Consider the following 12,511-nt stretch of genomic DNA (forward strand, 5'->3'; position numbering starts at 1 on the left):
TTACTTTAAAATGTATTAAACCATCTTTAAATGTGAGACAAGTGGATAGTGATGTAATTGTTTCTGAGGAATCATTGGAGCTTGTTGAGTCAACCGTATTTCTTGGTATAACAGTGGACTCCAAACTGCAGTGGGGACCTCATATTCATAAATTGGCGAGTAAGCTCAGCTCTGCAGCATACGCAGTAAAAAAAATTAGAATGTTAACAAACGCGGACACGGCTCGTTTAGTTTACTTTAGTTACTTCCACAGTGTCATGTCCTATGGCATTTTGCTATGGGGCAATGCGGCCGATGTAGAAATGATATTTATTCTGCAGAAAAGAGCTATACGTGCTATTTATAACATGCACTCAAGGGAATCCCTGAGGGAGAAATTTAAAGAAATTAAAGTTCTCACTATGCCATCCCAGTACATTTTTGAAAATTTGATGTATGTTCGTAAACATATTGAGGAGTTTCCTAAACAGTCGGACATACATAATAGAAATACTAGGAACAAACACAAGCTTGTTGTGCCGATGAGTAGGTTACATAAGATACGAAATTCATTCGGGTGTTTGTCTGTGCGCCTGTACAACAAAATCCCACATGATGTTCAGAACCTACATATACATAGGTTTAAGAAAACTATTAAAGAACATCTGTGCAATAAAGCTTACTATAAAGTCAATGATTATCTAGAAGATTGCACAAAGTGGGAATGAGTTGCTCGCTCCAGGCATTTCAATATTGTAGTAATTGTTACGTTATAATACTCAGTGTAAAAAATTCATATTTAAAAAAATAATAATATTAAAAAATAAATAAATAATAATTTTATATGTAAAAAAAAAGACATGCCCGCTGAGTTTCTTGCCAATTCTTCTCAGGACGGAGGCTAGTTCTTGTGAATTGGCGGTAGTTCTTTTGACGTTCAACAAGTATGTAATTTCATTTATGTTGAATAAAAATTTTTTGATTTGATTTGATTTGATTTGATTTGATTCCATGAATGAAGAAATTGCTTCAAATAAATAATGAGATAAGCATATGGGTAAGGGGTGATTGTGCCACAGGCCTGTTAATGAGCGGACAACGTACAAAAATTATGTAATAAAAACGAAAACTTTCAACGAATCAAGCATTTTTTTTTTTTTTTTTGCTAAGATGGGTGGACGAGCTCACAGCCCACCTGGTGTTAAGTGGTTACTGGAGCCCATAGACATCCACAACGTAAATGCGCCACCCACCTTGAGATACAAGTTCTAAGGTCTCAAGTATAGTTACAACGGCTGCCCCACCCTTCAAACCGAAACGCATTACTGCTTCACGGCAGAAATAGGCGGGGCGGTGGTACCTACCCGTGCGGACTCACAAGAGGTCCTACCACCAGTAAAAGTACACAGATGCCTGAAAATAAATATACCTATATATAGTAATAATTCCAGAGTGTATTGTGTAATAATATTTGACAATATTGCGTAATTTCTTCATTCTTTCGTTTTGAGGTGTATATATTTTTAAAGAACTTGTGGGTAAAACAGAATTTGTTCAGTTTAGCAAAGGGTAGACAATATTCATAGCTATATTTAAGCTTCTATCTATTTGTAACAGGTAAGCTATATATGTGTACATACGCATTTTCTTAATATCTTTATGGGCCGATCATATTACATTAACAAAAGAGCAATTAAATAAAAACATTACTGTGTTAAAAATTCTCTGATACTTTTACCAGTATCCAAGATATACTTTAATAGTGTAATAACTATTATATTATAAGAGATATTATAGAGTTTGCTTTTCGTTTTTCACTAAGTATTTAATTTAGAATTATATACCTAGCCCAGCCATAAGCTCTGTTATAAATGAAAATGCATTTTTTTTAATGAACAAATGTAATATTATAAAATTTTACTACACATTTATTAAAGTCTCAGCCAAAAAAAAAAATTATTCGTAATGGCCGACTTTGGCTTTTATACAGGTCTTTATGCTGTTTGGTCACGAACCTATGGATTTTCGCACTGTTTTCAACGGGAGTTTCGCCACTGCTTGCTCCGAAGATTTTTAAGAGATCAATGTCGCCGTGTCGTTTAGAGTAGACCATGTCTTCTAAAACTGACCATAATTTGAAGTCTAAAGGGTGGAGGTTTGGGCTAGATGATGGGCTAGTCTTCAGCTCCTGTAAAGTCCGGAGCATTGGTTTCAAGCCAGGCTTGGGTAGTTCGTGATTTATGACCAGATGCAGAGTCCTGCAGGAAAGTCCACGGTGTATTTTTAAAAAGTATATAAGACTGTATATTGATACACTTTGGCTGAAGTTTTCACCCCTTCTTCACAAAAATGTAGTTTTGTGACTCCTTGATAAGACAGGCCCGACCAAACCATCACTGACGCAGAATGATGACCACGTTGTACCTTTCCGACCACTTGAGTAGCTTCTTTAGAACTGTGAGCGTACATTTTATCATTTTGCTTATTGTAGTATTCTGCAATTGTGAAATTTTTTTCATCGGTAAAGAGAATATTTCTGTGTCTTTCACCGGGGTATCGCGACAGAAGTTGTTTCAATCGATTCTCCTTAATTGTAAATATTGATTTAGGGCATGTCCTGTCTAATGACGATAAGCTCCGAGCTTCAGGTCTTGTTTTATAATACGCGACAGAGTCCTAGCGGAAATCTTAATTTCTCGCGATAATATATTTTGCTTCCTAATGGGGTTTCGACGAATTCTGGCTTTAACAGCTTTTGTAGTTCTAACAGCACGCAGCCGCCCCGATATTTTTTGGTCTTTGACAGACGAAGTGTTGTTGTATCTGTTCATAGTACGATATACGTATATACGGCTGATACTAAGCTTTTGAAGTGTCTGGAACATGACCGACGGCTCCATACCCACTTTGTGCAAGGCGTATTGTATCCATATTGTAATTTGATAATAAACACGAAAAAATATGTGAAATGGCGCAAAATCGAAAGAAGTTTTTAAAATAATATGTGTGTTCCAGATTCAAGACACAGACAAGAATGTGCGTTATAGTTATAGGCTAAATGAATTTCCAACATGCATACAAAGTCGAGTCTGAAACAGATCTGACGTCGTTCATTTAAGTATGACGGGGAATCAGGTATAAACAAGATATCGATCAATTCATCACGGCCAGTTAACTACTTGGATGCATTATCGAAATTATTTTCCGTCAACGAAAATCGGGACTTAAATTACACGACAGAAAGTAACTGTCTTTTAATTTACAAAAATTCAACACTGTTAACTTGTACATATTTGGAAAAGTAATATTAATTAAAGTAATCATAATTACGTTGATAAACATTTGTAGCATTCTGCTAATACCATTTAATGCTGTACTGTGGTAAAATCGGTACACGCTGCCCTCAAATTAAGTTGTATGTATGAAACCCAATGAAAGTAGGTGGTAGGACCTCTTGTGAGTCCGCATGGGTAGGCACCACCGCCCCGCCTATTTCTGCCGTGAAGCAGTAATGCGTTTCGGTTTGAAGGGTAGGGCAGCCGTTGTAACTATACTGAGACCTTACAACTTATATCTCAAGGTGGGTGGCGCAGTTACGTTGTAGATGTCTATGGGCTCCAGTAACCACTTAATATCAGGTGGGCTGTGAGCTCGTCCACCCATCTAAGCAATGAAAAAAAAAACTACTACACACGTACTGTCCTACATCCAAGTATCCAATGGAACTATGACAGATTAAGAGCTTCCTTGATGGGTCAACACCAACCGTACCAAATTCGTCACATTCGAATGAATCGCTTAGGCCTTAGACAATAGAGAACAAATATACAAATGTTACATTAATTTTTATTGAAATAATTCTACTAACAGATTACGACAATCTTCCAGTTAAGTTTAAAACATTAGAAAATGAAATCTAAACGGAACTGTTATATTACAAAGTTGGAATGATTTCGCTCAATGAATCACTTCAGTTTCGAAGAATTATCGGTGTTGCTTAACTAATTACTGGATGCCATACCATTGTTGGAATCCGAGGAGATAGGCCAAGCTTTTAGTAGCAACGTCGCGTGAGCTCGACAAACCTGACTAGATGACCTATGATATATTTAACGCGGTAGGGGCAGGGCGTGGCGAGACGCGTGCGCAACTTGTTTCTGTTGACAACGGGACTAGAGGAAGATAGAAGGGGTCCCCAGAATAGTTTAAATTTTATAGTTTAAATTATATAATAGAATTGGTGTAATTCGAAGAAGTAATTGTTTAATAATTTTAAATGAATCATTATTTTGTCGATCGTGGTATTCTCGTCGTGTGCAGGCACCTATCACCGGGCGAGCCAGAAACTAGTTTGCCGACATGCGCTTCCCAATTTTTGGAGTATCTTTAAAAAAAAGAAGTTCTAATTTGTTTCTTAGAATATACACGTTTAGACGTTCGCCCAAAAAATTTTTTTTGTAAATATTTACAGTAGATAAATCTTTTTTTTATTTTATTTTATAATGAAAATCTTTTAAGATACTTACACATTAAGGAATACTTTATTAAATAATAGCTTGCAGTTTGTAGCTTATAGTTGGGGATAGGAAGAGTGATCGGCGTGGTCCGTCGTGCAGCCATTGCGGTCGGCTATTGATAAATCATCGACAGGACACGCGCGCCCCCGGCGGCGACCGCTGCGCAACTCTGGTAGAGTGCAGTCGAAGGCTTTTAAAAAACAGCGATTTGTTCTTTAGAACTTGATAAGACACGAAAGAAGCTACGGATATTGACAAATAATTTTCTTGATTACTCGTAATTAGAATCAAACAATATCGATTTGGCAATTAAATCTGTATTATGCTTTTTGCTCAACTTTTCAACAACTGGGTAATAAGTAGATGCTTAGTGTTTTACTAATATTGCTGTTTTAATGTTGTACATGGGTATGGCGTTAACCGATAACCGGATGATTTCACATCGTGAACGCCCCCTAATTGGAGAAGCGTGGATCGAGAGGTCATTTTAAATATAGTTCCTTTCTATCCTTCAAATCGAAACGTATAAGAGTTTCGCGGCTGACAAAGGCGGACGTTTGCACGTGTCCATCATGTTGTCTCTCACGATAATTAAAAAAATTAAAATATTATAGCCCTTTAATATTTTAGAATAGATCTAAGCTTCTATGATTAGCACTTACATTGTGAAAAATACTTTAAGAATTTATTTCTCCCAATATTTATTTTACATTAAAACTTTTACATATCTTCATGCATATATATATTACGTTTTTTGTTTTTTATTGCTTAGGAGGGTGGACGAGTTCACGGCCCGCCTGATGTTAAGAGGTTACCGGAGCCCATAGATATCTACAAAATAAATTTTGCCACTCAACTACTTATATACAATATTATTTATTAAGATTATTTCGACATCCTCGAGACTCGAATATGTCGAAAATAATGTATACATAATTTTACAACGGCTCAGCTCATCTCTATTTGCTGATCTGTGTCAGTTGAAGAATGTTTTGTGAGTGTGGGTGTTAGCAACTACACGTCTTAATTAAGCTATTGTACTACTTATTAGCAAAGTAATTGTACCGGATGGAGCGCAATGTGATGTAAATACGATAAAGGTCAAAGGTATTTAGCGCACAATAGAGGAATTTAAATTTGAATTAATTTAATGTCGAATCGTGCGTTAGTTATCCCGATTAAGAGAATTTTAGTTGGACCAGTGGTTCAATGGTATGGAACTGCATACAGATTTTCGTGCAATTCGTGACATAAATGCCAATAGATTTAACTTTTAAGCTGTTATATAGTAAGATTTGCTAGTAGTAAGTTTAGTTAAGAAATCAGGAGACGTCGTTTTTAAAAAAAAGTTTAGTTATATCTTATCTTATACCTTTCAACGAGCAATTCTTGTATATTAATATATATGTATATAATCTGAGTCTCGGAAACAGCTCCAACGATTTTCATAAAAAAAGTATACAGGGGATTTCGGGGGCGATAAATCGATCTAACTACGATTCATTTTCAGAAAATGTTGTTTTATTCGTGTTTTCAATAATCAACTCTTCCCGACATCTATTGGCGAATAATAATACTATTTTTCTTAATTGAGGGCAACTAACCGCTTTAAAGACACAACAAGATGGCGTTATCATAAAAAACCGAGCAAGGCTCGGTCATCATCTAGTGTTTACTAAGTCGTCGGTCTAAAGCACAAAAAATCGTGAAATTTTTTTTCGTCTGCTCATTAGTAAATAAGAAATAGAAGAAATGTGAAATTCAGAAGTAATTGGAGAGATCTTAAATCTTTTTATTCTTAGCTACCTCATAAAAACCAGAGTCACCGAGCAATTTACAATCGGCGCTGTAATTCACAAAATGCTTATTGTTCACGGCTTTGTACAGAGTTAATGTTCGAATTGCATCGCTGCATCTAATCCTGTGAAATTAATTTGAGCAAGTTTGAAGTCGTCGTGGCCTAAAGGATAAGACGCCCGGTGCATTTGTATCGAGCGATGCAACGGTGTTCGAATCACGCAGGCAAGTACTAATTTTTCTAATGAAATACTTAACAATTGTTCACGATTGACTTCCATTGTAAAGGAATAAAATTGTGAAATAAAAATCAAACCTACAAAATTGTAATTGGCGTAATTACGCCTTAGAAGTTTGCCCAGGTAGGTAGGTACCACCACCCCGCCTATTTCTATTTATAAGGATGGGGCAGCGGTTGTACTATTAACACTGAGACTTTATAACTCGCGTCTCTAGGTGGATGCCGGCATTTACGTTGTAGATGTCTATGAGCTCCGGTTACCACTTAACACCAGGTCGTCAGCTCGTCCACCTATCTAAGCAATAAAAAAATACTTAATTGTCACTGGATTCGAAAAATAGGATACCTTACAATATTTAACTTTTAATTAAACTTGTAATTAGTTAATATCAGGTGAACCGTAAGCCTGTCTGCCCACATAGAGCGAAAATTTACTATCACATAACATTCCCCTAATCGTTAAAGAAGGTCGTTTGTAATTAATAAACTCAATCAATCATAATTTTCAACTTCGCATCTCGTAACTTAGCAAACGGAATCAACATTCAAGTTTACACATCAATAATGACTGACGTTGTTATTTCGAATGAGAATATTAATGCAACTTCATTTGCATATACCCTAACAAGGCTGAAACCAATCTTAACTATATCACTTTCTATTTTATTTGCCGCCTCAAACGTCTATCGTTACGCAACAGCGGATGCTCTGTGTACCCTCATTGAGTTTATAATTAACTAGCGGCCCGCCCAGGTTTGGTATGGGTGAAGCATGACACTGTACCGAAATTATATTACAGTACGTAATTAAATTAATTAAGAAATCATTAAATGACTTACCAGACTAGATTGGACCAGACTTCGTAGTCTAAAACTATCCTCAACTAGTTCGGTTTGTTGGGGTTGAATCTTAGTAGCAGGATCTCCTGGTTGAATTTTATTAACTACTAGCGATGTTATCCGCGGTTATTGTCGTACCGCGGGTGACGACGCGGGGCGAAGCTACTCTAAGAAAAGACTATAACCTAGACTAGGTTACTCCTTATATCATCAGCTACCTATCAGTGAAAGTCCCGTCAAAATCGGTCCAGCCGTTCCAGAGATTAGCCGGAACAAACAGACAGACAGACAAACAGACAGATAGACAAAATAAAAAAAAATGTTATTTTGGCATATGTACTGTGTATACATACTTACGCACTTAGTAAAAAGTGGTTATTTTATTATTACAAGCAGACTCTCCAATTTTAGTTTTGTATAGATAATAAAAGTTGCTGAACTTTATATTAGCTAAGCAGTGTCACTCGAGCGCTATGACATGAAATTGTTTGAACTAAATACATTCGAGAAAAGTCAAGAGCAATAAGCAAAGGTTTGGCTGTACCCTTGGCTTTGTTAAAGTCCATAAGCGACAATGTCGACTCATCATCAGAAGGACTGTCGGGTCAAAAGCTCGTCTGCCTACCATAGCTTTTAAAAACAGTGAAATTTCGTGCTTTGAAAATTACGGACTGTTTTATTAACTATTAAAAATTTAAGAGTTTCTAGCCCCAGCGGCTTAGACTGCGCTGACGATTTACTCAGTTAATCAGTACATGGATAATAGATCGTAGTGGATAAGGAATAAGACGCCCGGTATACAGATATCAAGTAATGCTACTATGCCGGTATTCGAACACGGCGGGAGGTTACTAATTCTTTGAATACAACATAATATCGCGCTTTTACTATACAATTGAGAAGCAGACCTTAAGTCTAAAAGTAGGTGGTGAAATTCACATTGGGTTGTCTATGGGCTCCGGTAACGATTGCTCACGTGTCGCATTTACCCGTTTATGCAATAAAAAAAGACAGTAAGATTAATAATCATTATAAAAAATATATTTTAGTTTGTACAGTTTTGTGCTCACATGAAAACATATCATTTTAAATGTTTGTATTCCCTTTGTGAATTCTATTTTTATCGCTATCAATATTTCATAACAGTCAATCCTAAATATTAGTCCGGTAACAAGTTCTGATAACAATATTCAAACACAATCTAACGCTTAATAGACAAAATAAACCTATTTGTTACATAGAAGTATAAAATTTGAACGCATTTTTTGATACTATAATTTAGGGGAGACGAAAATAGCACCATGACCGCTGTTAACGGCTGTGTTGGGAGTAACTTCCATATACTTGTTATATATAAAGCAAGGCTCTTCGAAAGTAATTAATCAAGCTGTAGACTGCCTTGGCGACAATTTTAAGGCTTCACTGCCAAGGGCAAGCGTGGCTTGTTACCTTTTAGAAAGCTTAATTGTGGTTTTTCGAAAAAAGAACGCAAAAAACTTCTGAAAGTCATAATTTATGTAGAAACTGATATATTTATTGCCAAACATGATTTTAATTAAATAATGCATTAATCTGATGTCTTTGATACGTGTATATAATTACTAAGAGTGTGTATCTTCATTTCTTAAAAATAATTAGGTTCATATATATTTAGTAACAAAAAAGAAAATAAAAATTAGTTTCACCGAATTGATTTGAACGGTAGGCAGCGACTTGGTTCAGCCCCTGGCATTGCTGACGTCCATGGGCGACGGTAACCACTCACCATTAGGTGGGCCGAAGGCTCATCTGCCTCCAAGGGCAATTAAAAAAAAGTCGATGGCGATATGCGCGATTCAAAGCAGTAACGAATATAACTTATTTTAAGCAATGATTTTTGATTCGATGCTCGAATTCATACTAACTAAGTACAGTCACAAACAAAATTGAAAGTGCAAGGTGACGGCCTATAATGTGCGATACAACAAAAACATCGACGAGTCACAGCGGGCACAATAGTCCGACACAATTAGTTCGACAAGGAAATAATTTGTCATCATAAGAAGCAAAAACCGATCGCGGAGTTTATGTTGCGTGAAATTGGTGAGGGGTTTTTGTATGATGCGAGTGTATTACTGTAGTACGCTTCTGATAGAGGATAACGCCACTATCGGAAACCGAGTCATTCTTAAAGCAGAGACATTTCAATTTTTTCGATATCATTAGTCATGAAAGAGGAGTGTGCCTGATCATTGACTTATTTAAGGTCCACCACTAGTCTATACTGAAAACAAACTGTTGCAATTAAGTGTGCTTCAAATATCACGATGAAAACTTTAGAGAAATTTACAAAAAAATACTATTATATTATGTTGTTTGGGTAAATCTAATCATTTCTGTTTTTCGGCCCCTCACCTCACGCTATTGGTCTGATTCATGATTATTATACATATGACTGGTCTATTTATTTGCCGCTACGATAGCAGCGCTAAGAGTTTTCATTAGACATTACGGAATTTTATAAAAAAAAAAATACTTGGAAAGTCAACGAAGGGCGTAAATTTTTGCTGTCGATATTACGGACATTTTAAAGTCAAGTTGTTTCATTGTGTCCATGGCAACAGTTTTGTAGCTTACGTCCGTCACGTACACAATCGAAAGCAATTAATATGTGCCAAAGTAAACTGCATTTCGCAAAAAAACGTAAGCGTGCAGGTCTAGTTCAATGAGTAATTATTAATCGAGTGCCGTTTCTGTGAGCCGGACAATGCCTGCAGCGTTCAAAAGGTTAAATGAAGTACTATTATTTAGAATACAACAGTAGCAATAAATATGTATAAGCATATTTAACCTTCTGTGTGGAGAAGGTCGCCTTCCGAGGAATCGGTAGCCAGGTAAAAAACGTGTCGCCACTTCAATTATTCAACGTACACGTGGAGTATTTAGGGTAATTACCAATTCGGCAGCATGAAATCGACTTGTACAAGAATAAATTAAAAATAATAAATCGGTTTTGATTGTTGCAAGCGAATTATGTAAGTATCAATTCTTCAGGAGATTTCGTAACTGCGTGCAGCAAAGTAAAAGAGATGGTTCGGATTTACGGTAAATCGATTGAGTTCTATAATGAACATATTCAGGTTTTTTTTTTGGGTCGTGATGAAAACGTCGTCTTCCGGCTACGCGTAGGGGTGGAAGGTGAGACATGTCGGAAATGAATTAAACGCATCTGTAGACTCAACAAAATCGCGCCTAAGCCTGAGATGATACAAGCTTAGCGGAGACAGGCTAGGGACATGCAGACGTGTTTCGAATGGAACAAACCGTAAGATATTCTAACTTAGAGAATCTAGTATCTCATACAAGAATTTGGCACGGATGAACAGAGAAGCGCTCTTTAGTTATCAGCATGTATAATAATGATGATATAAAATGTATGTAATGATAGTTATGTGTTAGACGTTTTAAATTACTAACATAGTTTATAAGTAATTCTCACTAACAAAATGTTATGGTTTTAAAAAAAAAAAAATTGTAATAAAGTTTTTTGAAGTGAAACTTCTTTATCGGCGTTGGAAAAAAATTTACCGTCACATTTTTCGGTTACGCGTCACATTTTTCCGTTACGCGCCATCTTTTTTGTATTCATGTCTATGATAATAAAATCCTTTTGTTTAAACTTTATCTAATTTAACTTTATTTAACCAATTTCTAGAAAGTTGCATGTAGATCATTTTTCGAAAAATAAGGCCATAAAAAAGTTTCACTTCTTACGTGTGTACACTAGTACACGCACACATTTTTTTTTATTGCCCTTGTGGGCAGACGAGCATACGGCCCACCTGATGGTGAGTGGTTACAGTCGCCCATGGACTTCAGCAATACCAGGGGCAGAGCCAAGCCGCTGCCTACCAGTATAAATAAAAAAAAAAAAATAAGACAATTTACCAAACTGTTTTTTTTTCATTTCAATTCTAGGCAACAAGCAAGTTGGACAGCTTCTGTTCGTCGTCACTTTTCAATGGCTGTATGTGCGTGCATCGCGAAAGAACGTTTGGTTTTCCTGACTAGACAAACCCGATATATAGTGGTTTTATCTTTATTTAGTGTGTATGATTAGTTGAAATATATATAATATCAAATCAATATCAAACTTTATTATTTACTAGTTCACCCGGCAGACTTCGTAGTGTCTCAATCGATAAATAAAAGACCTAAACTTTTGTATAAAATAAACTTAAAACAAACAAAAGGAATCCGTCCGACGGGGGACACGTCAAAGGGAATACAAAATTGTTATTTTTATTTAATTCCCAGCATTTTCATATTTATCCTACCTTTTAAACCTTCTCTGGACTTCCGCAAATAATTCAAGACCAAAATTAGCCAAATCGGTCCAGCCGTTCTCGAGTTTTAGCGAGACTTACGAACAGCAATTCATTTTTATATATTTTCTCTGGTTGTTAATTGTAGCAGTATTAAACAATTTAAAAATATCCTTATGTTTTGAAATAATGCAACAAATCCTATCAAGTATTGTAAAATTATGAGGCTTGAATTTGTTATCTAACTGGAATGTAGGTATCTTTTCCGCTGTCAGTTAGTCAGTCATTTTGTATTTAGATCTTTAGGCTTTCGAAGCAGTGACGGGCGCCAAGACGAGACAAGGTCAGTCGGTCTGAAAATATTCACTAACGACATTTTTTAATCGATTAGATACAATTGTTGCAAAATCGGCAAAAAATACTCGATGGTACTTTGTTTTCAGTGCGATATCGATTCGATACGACTGGACATTGATTTGACATTCGATAAAAAATCGATTATTGTAGAGTTTATTGTACACATGTACCTTTTATTGCAATTCGAATGCAATTTCAATTGATAAAAACTGAACTGGTACGCCCACAATGTGACCTTGCAAACAATGCGCTGTATTTAACTGTTTATTAGATATAGGAGCAAAAAATCATGTTCAACATTTTGTAATTATCGAGTAGACATATTCAGATTGTGTATTGTTATTACAGTGGCCATAAATTTAATTCAATTTTGAGTCATGCGAGACAAGCACGTTTATTACGAAAATAAATCACAATTGAATATCTTCAAAATTTTAAATCGCCGCTTATCGATTTTATCGATGTCATATTACCAGT

The 12,511-nt window shown here is 35.9% G+C and overlaps 1 long non-coding RNA gene across 1 annotated transcript; it reads left to right on the top strand.

The window, feature by feature from the left end:
* The first annotated feature begins 9,977 nt into the window (after nucleotides 1-9,977).
* LOC134200770 (uncharacterized) lies at nucleotides 9,978-11,505 on the top strand. Its single transcript, XR_009975826.1, has 2 exons — nucleotides 9,978-10,139; nucleotides 11,331-11,505. It is a non-coding gene; the product is annotated as an uncharacterized LOC134200770 (long non-coding RNA).
* Nucleotides 11,506-12,511: the final 1,006 nt, after the last annotated feature.

The sequence above is a fragment of the Bombyx mori genome, chromosome 3 (genome assembly GCF_030269925.1).
Source record: "Bombyx mori chromosome 3, ASM3026992v2".
NCBI lineage: Eukaryota > Metazoa > Arthropoda > Insecta > Lepidoptera > Bombycidae > Bombyx > Bombyx mori.